Source organism: Wolffia australiana, chromosome 2 (genome assembly GCF_029677425.1).
Source record: "Wolffia australiana isolate 7733 chromosome 2, ASM2967742v1".
Lineage (NCBI taxonomy): Eukaryota > Viridiplantae > Streptophyta > Magnoliopsida > Alismatales > Araceae > Wolffia > Wolffia australiana.
The window spans coordinates 8,586,683-8,596,472 of NC_135836.1; the positions used below are offsets into that span (position 1 = coordinate 8,586,683).

The 9,790-nt window shown below is 36.3% G+C and overlaps 1 pseudogene; it reads right to left on the reverse strand.

The window, feature by feature from the left end:
- Positions 1-8,406: 8,406 nt before the first annotated feature.
- Positions 8,407-8,701, reverse strand: LOC144700346 (18S ribosomal RNA; annotated as a pseudogene).
- Positions 8,702-9,790: the final 1,089 nt, after the last annotated feature.

Below are 9,790 nucleotides of genomic sequence, written 5' to 3' on the forward strand. Positions count from 1 at the left end.
GACATTTGATACAATATTTGTGACTTGAAAGTGGGAAAATAAAATTCAGAAGAAAACTAGGGTTAGAAGAAAAGTTGATCTAAGGTCAACAAAGATATTGTCATCATATTACCTTTCAGGGAAGTGCACTAAAGGGAGGAAGATCACATCCACTTGAACACGGGAAGGAGGCCAGAGACGTGATGACTTCGTCAGCACAGAGTGGACTGAGGGGGAGGCTCAGAACGCAGCTCGAAGCTGAGAAGGCACTCGATTGAGGTCGAGGGAGACGTCGGCACCGAGCAAGTGTTTTAGTGTGTGATTACTCGAGATCAGTGCGAGCGATTGTACATCGTGAACAGTTTTTCTCACTTTGCATTTGCCAAAGTGATTAGTGGAGTCAGGGGGACTCCTCGGGCAAGGCACAGCTGCAATAAGGGCACATTAGTGCCCCGAAGCAGGGTAAAAAATTTATTGTCCTTTGAGTAAAGTACGAGAGAGTTAAACAAGGAGTTCATATAAATAAAAAGGAAGTGGAACTAATTCACCCCCTCTTAGTTCAACAATTCATTAGAGTTGAATTTCACCCACATGCTTGTTTCATCAAGGATCGACAAATCAGGGACAAAACACTCAAGGGTAATGTTCGGGATGCAATCTACCCTCAAGCACCAACATTACCACAACTTTTTTTTGTGACACAAACATCTTTGGAACTTTGACACCAACGCCTTGGCCCACGGAAACGATGTCCTCCCCCTCCCTTATAGTGAAAAGAGAAAAGAAGGGGGTGGGGGGGGGGGGGGGGTGGTGGGTTGGGCAAAAGTGCCCTAATGGGCTTCTTTAGGGTAGAGGGCTTAGTGGGCTCCTCCCCCTCTATAGGGACCTTCAAAGGGAAAGAAGTCCTGCTGGGCTTCTCCCTCCCTCAAAGGTGTACAAAACTGGGTAAATGGAAAGACACAAACTCCATGGGGAAAAGGTTGTACACACACAGGTGTGGCCTTCCCCGCAGTCTAGGATGACGAAATACAATAAACAAAGTGAGACGGACCCCGTAAAACTGTGAGGGGTCTCCTTAAGACAGTAAAACAACATGAACACGAGAAAACACCATGACACGGACGTGGTTTTCAAAACTGGTAGTGAAAACTCGGGTTCTTCACATCGGCTCGGGCTTCGCGACGGGGTTGAAGATGAGTCGGGGCACGTTCGACGCCATGGTTCCTCCATCACTCGATTACCATGGCCCCATCTAAAATATTTTTTACAAAAAGGTTTTTGCATATGATGATAAGAATAGGTATGGTCATGATAATTTTTCCTAGAAAATATTCATTTGTTTCATATTAAGGTTGTTCATAAGAATAATAACCATCATATCTTGGATCATCAGAAATATGACATGAATCATGATATCCATAATCAACACTTTTAGAATAAAATTTTTAATTCATGATAAAATAGTCAGAGGATCCAATAAATAAATATATCTATGAAATCATCCTCTGATGCATTTTAAAAAAAACAAATGTAAGAATGAATAATAAAATTTACTACCTCAATGACACCTGCTCCTAGCAACGGCGCCAGTTGATAAACCAGACTATGAGTTAAATAAGTCGTTTAAGGCTCTGATTTATGTAACAATATTTAAAACAAATCCTTCCTTAGAATATGGTAAGGGTTGAATCCTCAAGGAGCAGGTAATGAGAGAGTAAATTTTAATTCAAATATATTTCGGAATAACTTTCTTTTGGGATTTTATATATTTTTTGTTTTTCACTATTTTCTATATAAGAAATCAACTAAATGATACAAAACTAGTCAAATCTATTTGAAATAAATAAAGAAGCAGTTATGTTATTTATTAGAATTTCTAATGATTTATTATGATTTTTTAAAAAATTCTAGATCAAGAAATAAACTTAAAAGATAAATAGAACCTTAGGCCACATTTCATAGAGTGAAAATTGCGACAAAAATGAATAGTGGACAAAAATCACTGTAACTTTTACTGCAAGAGGAATTTTTGAGTGTCGTTTGATGCATTGAAAAGTTTGAAGTCTAGGCTATATTCTTAGTTTTTATTCAAACAAAATGGTAAGAAAATTCAAATAAAACATTCAGGAGATCACAAAAAATTTGTCGTCACTTCCCCCCAACTCGTTGTTGGAGGCCTAGTGCATCAGATTTTTTTGATCCATTCTTGTTCTACAAGAGTGTGGGAGAGAGAGTTCAGGGGTTACCAAGATTCTAAGAGAAAGAGCACCACTTGGCCCTGTGGGTTAGTTCCACAATTCATGCCTTTAGTTGACCCGATCTTTAAGGAGGTTTCAATGGACTTCTAGACTGGGCTTCTTATGTATTGGGCCTCCTCTCATTATTTATTTGATTTCTAACTTCCTCTCATTTGTATCTCAAATTCACCATTATATTTACCTAAGTCAGGTTTATCAAATAAAACTTTAAGAAGATGTGAGAAATCCACTTGACTCCAAAATGTCAAGTGGGGTTAGTCTCAAAAATTGATAAAATATACAAAAATAGAGCTTAGGAAATAAATCATGAATCTATCATTTGATCCTTACATGAAGAATAATGCAAGTAGAATATAAAAATATTTGGTAAAAAATTGCGTATAAAAACATTATTTTACTGATCTAATTTAATGTTATCAGCTATGCAGAATTTATTTGGGAAAATATTTTCTTCGTGAACCCCATATGAGTACTAACTTAATTTTGGCGTTGTGGTCTGACAATCTTGGAGCCACTTATCTAAGCAAGAATCTTGTGCTTCATGCTCACACAAAGCACATTGAAATTAGTTATCACTTTGTGCGAGAATATGTTTCCCAAGGCTTCTTACACGTTTCCTTCATCTCTACATGCGATCAATGTGTTGATGTTCTCACCAAACCTTTATCATGTAGTTGTTTTCCAATGGCTTCGATCCAAGCTCAACTATCAACCTGTCTTGAGATTGTGGTGGCCTGTTAAAGACAATTGTTATGATGAAGTATGCAATCATAAAAACACAAAGACAGTTGTCGACCAACAACAACTCCGACCATAATGCAGCCCAGTGTCGATGTAGTTCACATCCACCAAAATATGATTATGCTGAGGACTGCTTTGGACACCATTTGAATTCCTTTAATACATAACTAAGTGATAAGCCAAAAATAGGGGTAGAAATTATGCAATTTTTAGCCCTTGTCGTTGTGGAATTTGGCTTATGCAATAAAATTTATAAGAACTCCACTTAAAACGTATAGTGATAAGTACGAGTGTCGTCCAAGGGAAGCTAATAAGGAATTCAATTTGGTAGTTTTCTTGATAGTTTACCCCTAATTAGAGTGAATTTGATCTTCAACGAGGATCATTCACCCTAATTAGAAGAGAAATTTAGAGAAGGGGGGTAGAAGAGATGAGATGAAAAGAAGAAATTGGGAGCTCTAAATTGGCTTCTTTGATCCTAATAAAAGGATCCAAGAGGTCAATTAGAGGGGTTGAAAGGGGAGTTTTGATGTCAGATTGGTTGGTTTTTTAGTTTGCTGATTCAGAAATGAAATGGGGAAACTTTAATCTCCTAAGAATTAAAACTAATTTTTTAGAGTTTTTTATTAATGTGCACTCAGAATAGCTAGGTGAATCTCTCAATCTCTCCTCTCAATCTCAGTAAGGGCTTGTACGTTTCGCTCAAGCCTAGCGGTTTAGAAGTTCATACCAAGATCAAGAAAAATGAAGAAGAAATGTCACTAAAACAACATCCAAATACACTAAAAGTTCACATACAACAAGCAAAATGGTACCAGATAGGTTGATCCAAGCTAGAGCTCCTCCCTGTCTTGCAGCTGTGATAGAGCACCATCAAGAATAAGCTCCCCCTCTCGAAATTCAGCTTTTATACTTAGGTTACATAGTGAAAATCACCATTTTACCCCCGTTTAGAAATTAATGTTTATCTATCAATGTAGGCTGGATCTTAATGATCCAACCATACAGATAGAAAGAGGGGATGAAGACGAGCAAATCCATAAAAAAATCATCTCAATCGGACTTCAGGATCAAAAGTTATTAATAAATCAATTTTAACCATTGGATTAAAATTGATTTATTTCTTAATTCACGCAATGATGTGTCGACAGCCTATTGGTTGCCGCATCTCAAATATCTTTGGCGGGCTCTCTCTCATCGCGCCACGTACCCCACCTGCGAAGAAAAGAAAAACAAAAGAAAAATCGAAAAGCGGGATTTGCATATGCATCGCTACGCACGTACTGGTGCGTTTCTTTATACCTTATCCATTAAACTGTCGCCACTTCACCAACCGTGCACGCGCGTTGTATGCGCTGCACAGGCGGTGCACTTACCTCCTGCGTGTAGCGCACATCTCATATCCGTTGGATTTTAATCCAACGGCTATGATTTCGCCACGTCGAGGCGGCGGAAGGCACCGGCGCGCTTTTTCAACGAAGCCCTTCGTAAAACAGATTATTGATATCTGACGCCGCCCAGAGGTATTTGTATATATGTCCTTTCGGCACTCTCTCTCCTCCAATTTTCTCTAAAATTAATAATGCAATTGCAAATAAACCCTGAATGATTTTAAATTGGATCTTTACGCCTGCCATGGCGACCGAGAGCTGTTTTCAGGGTCTTTTGCAACAAAACGTTGCAAAGAGGCCCCGGAAAGTCTAGAAATTGCATAAATACATTTTTCTCTTATAAATATGCCCTTTTTTAATAGAATAAATGCATTTCTTCTTGAAATAAATCCCAGAAAATTCCTAAAAATTCGTAAAAAATTCTAGAAAATTCTAGAAAAATCCCTGATTCATTCCCATGTTGATAAATGTCGAAATAAAATTTTTAATGTGCCATTTTCATCCAAAAATAATTATTTCGAGCTTCAATAAATCCTTAAAAATTCATATAATTAACAGAAAATTAGGGGAAAATCAGAAATTAGTTGAAAACATTATTTTCTTTTAAATATATGATAACAACCCAATTTTAAGTCTTTTAAATGCATAAATCATGCTAATAACATGAAATAAAGACCGAAATTAGGGTGTTATCACTAAGTTGGAGGCACGTCCTCCCCTTTAAATACATGTAGATAACACAATGTTGAATACAAAAGCGTGATTTTCTCATTTTGTTGCTTCAACTTTCATCTACTTCTCTCATCTGAAACAATTGTAAATTGGATGGCTCCGATTAAAAAAATGTCATATGTACCTGCCATCAGTGAAGTGGCCTGCTACAGTGGCAGCCACATCAGGAGTATAAATTGATGGCATGGACAATGGTAATGCAAGACGTGAAGCTTTTATTCTTTCCACCATGGAAATCTGTATTCTTTTCCCTTGCTAGTGAACAAGAGTCTTCTTGCAACCTATCTTCCTCTTCTTTTAGTTAGTTGGTATCAGAGGCTCAATGAGATTAAGAAGGCTCAGAAGGATGCTAAGGAGTGCACATAACTTGTTGCAAGCTGCATCCGGACCAGGATTCCAGTACCAACGGAACTAGAAGATTGGTATCAAAGTCGTCAACATTGATCTCTTTCCCAATTTAATGAAAACAATCTTTCCTCTTTGTTCCATGATTATTGAGGTGCAACTAGAGGTGCATGGACTCTAGAATGCCAGCACTTGTGCCATAGTGGAGAGCAAAAAAGATCAAAAATCCTTCATCGTTCTTCATGGTATGATAACTGACAATATTCTTGATCATTTAGATATCAAGAAGACTGCAAAGGAAACATTGGAGGTGCTCAGGAGCATGAACTTGGGCGATTGTTTTAGGAATGTGAGAATTCATTTGTTCAAATGGGAATTTGAGCCGATGCTTATGGGAGAAGATGAACAGGTCTTAGAGTTTGCCTGGAAGCTCTCCTGCAAGGTGAACTAGATGTGAAAGATGGGGGATAATCTGGATAAAAGGATGTGTCAAGGCCAAATTCCTCCTTGCCTGTCCAGCCATATTTGGCTCTATAGCTTCTTTGATACAACAATTAGGACCATTCCGAATTCATGAAGAAAAACTATGTGATCATGAAACAAGAAGAGAAGAGCACGTTCTCTTGGCACGAGCCCTATGGAAATCAAAGAAGAAGAGCAGACTAGCTTTTGTGGATGTGGAAGAGGGTACATCCATGGAAGAGGATGTGGTCACGAGAGATCTACTAGTGGTTTCAGGGCTTAAGATGAAGACAGATCACAAGATTAGTCAAAAATCAAAATGTTATAAGTGTGGCAAGTATGTACGGTTTGCCTTTAAATGCAGATCATACAAGGAGGCAATAAAAAATATGGCAGATAGAAAGGAGAAGAATGAGTTGGCCTTGTTAATGGCCATCAAGACAGAATATGAATATGTCCAAATAAAATGTGTAAATAAATGCTAAAGTGAATAACATATATGGTATCTGGACACTATTTCCAGCAATCACGTGACTAGAAGTAAGGAGGTTTTTCATGACATAAGGGAGTCTGAGTCAGGAGCAGTAAAATTTGATGGTGGATCTAGAGTGGAGATCCAAAGAAAAGGGGACATATTAACCATTATCAAGTTGGTGGAACCATGACTCTGAGTAATGTTATTTATGATACAAAACTGAGATCAAATATTTTCAACCTTGGGAAGTTTGATGAGTAGGGTTGTAGGATGGAGATGTAAGGTGGAAGCCTGATGATAGACACAAGAAATTATTGGCTAAGGTGAAGAAATCAAGGGAGAAGTTGTATTTTCTAAGGTTGAACGCAATCAAATGCATGATTTCATTCGACTCAAGGTCAACAACATGGCTATCGTATGAAATGCTTGGGTATTTAAATTTTTATTCATTAAAGTATTTATCAGACCTACAGATAATTGTAGGTGTGCCAAGATTGACTTCTCTATATCGTATTTTTTTTGAAGTTGTCTAACTGGAACGCAAATATGATCATCATTTACAGTAGTATCTCAGGCTAGAGAAAGCAAACCATTGGAACTTCTGCATGGTCACCTGTACATACCCATTACTCTACCTACCTACGGATAGCTCGATGAACCCTTCTTACAACTTTTCTTTGCCTTATAATCTGGTATGTGTATTTTTAAAAAAATAAACCTATAAACTTCGGCGCTCTTTTTAGGGGAAAATAAATTCATAGGTGGGTTATGGTATTGGCCATAACCCACCTATGAATTTATTGTATGTGCTTCTGGCGGGGCACACATGCAAGAATGAGGTTTGAGTTTGATGCAAATAGCTAAAATATCTTCTGCTTTATATAATTATGAATTAAATAAAAAGTTTTCTATGTACAAATTCTTACATCCCCGACAACAGGTGGGGTTACAGCCAGTTTTGGTATATTGGGAGATATCATAATTGCTGAACCTAATGCCTACATTGCATTTGCAGGTAAAAGAGTAATTGAAAAAACATTAAATAATATAGTACCCGACGGTTCACAATCAGCTGAGTATTTATGTCTGAAGGGATTATTTGATCTATTCGTACCATGCAATCTTTTAAAGGGTGTTCTGGCTGAGTTATTTCAGTTCCACGGTTTCTTTCCTTTGACTTAAATTTTTTGTTAGTTATTCATTTCTTTTTGTTTGTTATTTTTTTTATTTACTTAATCTAATTAGATTAATCTTATTTATATTTTATCTGTATGATTTTTTTTAGGTCAAAAAAATATAAATTTAATGTAAATGTACTAGTGTTAATGTAATATATCAAAATAAAAGTGAACATATAACCAAATTTAAGATATAAATAATAAATATCTAGTAATGAAAACTATATATAAATATTATATATTTTTAGATATTAATATAAATTATACTAATATAAATAAAAAATAAAATATAGGTAGATTTAAACTATAAATAAGAGTTGAATTTCAATAGGCTAAAAAACTAGAATGTCAAAATTTTATTATATATAATTTATAAAAAATATATTTAATTTCATAATTTATATAAAATTATATATAGAATAGTATTTATAAAGATATAAATAAAATTAATTATAATTTAGTACTTTACTAATTAAATATTTTCTAAATAAATTATCTATATAAATATAATTAAATATCATAATGAAATAACAATTATTTTTATTTTCTAGATAATATAAGAAAATAAATATGAAATAAAAAAAGACTAAATATACCTATGATATACTTATTTGATAAAATACAAAAGTAGGTATTTTGGTGGAGATCAAAATACCTACTTTTGTAAGGTATTTTGATCGAGATGAAAAGATTCTGGGGCATCCTCAACTATTGTTCATCTTCGCCGAATGTCAAGGGCTGGTAAGGTTTTGCATGTTGTATTGAATTAAACCACATGCTCCACCGCTTGTGCAGGCCCCTGTCAATTCCTTTGAGTTTTGGTCTTGCGACCGTACTCCCCAGGTGGAGTTTTTCACGCGTTAGCCAGGCCCCTGATCTGCATAGACCAACGGCAAACACTCATCGTTTATGGCATGGACTACCAAGGTATCTAATCCTGTTCGCTACCCATGCTTTCGATCCCCAGCGTCAGTAGGGACCCAGAGAGCTGCCTTCGCTTTTGGCCTTCCTTCATAGATCTACGGATTTCACCCCTACACACGAAATTCCACTCTCCTCTATCTCACTCGAGTGAATTGGTTTCGAGAGCATTCCGCCAGTTTTTGGCGACTTTCATTTTCAACTCGATTCACCAATCATAAAGAAGTGTTTAAATTCATAGGTCGGTTGAAAGAGAATGTCGTGTCGTCCAGTGGAGCTTAGAAGAAGGTTACTCGGAGCCTAGAAGAAGGTGACTCGCGCAGACAGCTGACTCCTTTTCAATAGAAAGGAATAGCCAAATCAACCCAGCTGCTGTTCAATTTCAGTGATCTTATCGGCCGGCAAACCGGAGACGGATGACCACGGTCCCGACCTTACCAGCATCGTGGGTTTACAAATCAATTAACCCCCTGTATTTTCTGACAAAGTCAACAAAGTTGGAACAAACCGTCATAGTCATAACATGTTGTTGATATTGATGGAGTTGGAGGGAGTCAGAGACTACCACTGAATCCATCCATAAAAGTACTAAATAATATTTAAATTTTACTACGTGTTACAATTTTTCTTTGGCCTTAGAATTTGGTATAAGTGTATTTTTTTATTACTTTTAGTTGAAGATTTCTCACGTTTGATATTGCTCTTAACATATTTAAAAAGTTTAATAGTCTTGCTGAAACTGAGAATAACTTGAAGATTATGAACTTCTGAAGCAATAAAGGGGTAGAGTTTCTATTCAAGGAAATCACAGCTAACAGGCAACAGACTACAGCATATTACCCCCATCATAATGGTGTAATGGAGCGAGTAATAAAGCCATCATGTTTAAGGTCAGGTGTGTGCTAAAAATTTAAGTATTTCCAGCCATGTTGAGTTGAGAAGCTATCAAGACAGCCATTTATCATGTGAATAGATCACCTTATTAGATAAGGACAGGATAAAGCCTAGCAAAAGTCATCTATGAGTCTTTTGATGCTTAGTTTATGTCTAGACACTTGGTGAGTGTCAGAGAAACTTGATGGTAGAATCAAGCCAATGATATTTTTAGGTTATGAGGCAATATCAAAAGCATACAGATGCTCTAATGTTAAAGTGAATAAATTCATATCAGTAGATAGTTGATCCTCGAACGATAAAGTTATTGGGATTGTAAAAGTCTAAAGATTCTGAACAGCAAAGATAATTTTCAATGTATGAACGCATCCTCATTTAATTGTTCTTTTGATGATTGCATCGAAGAGATATATT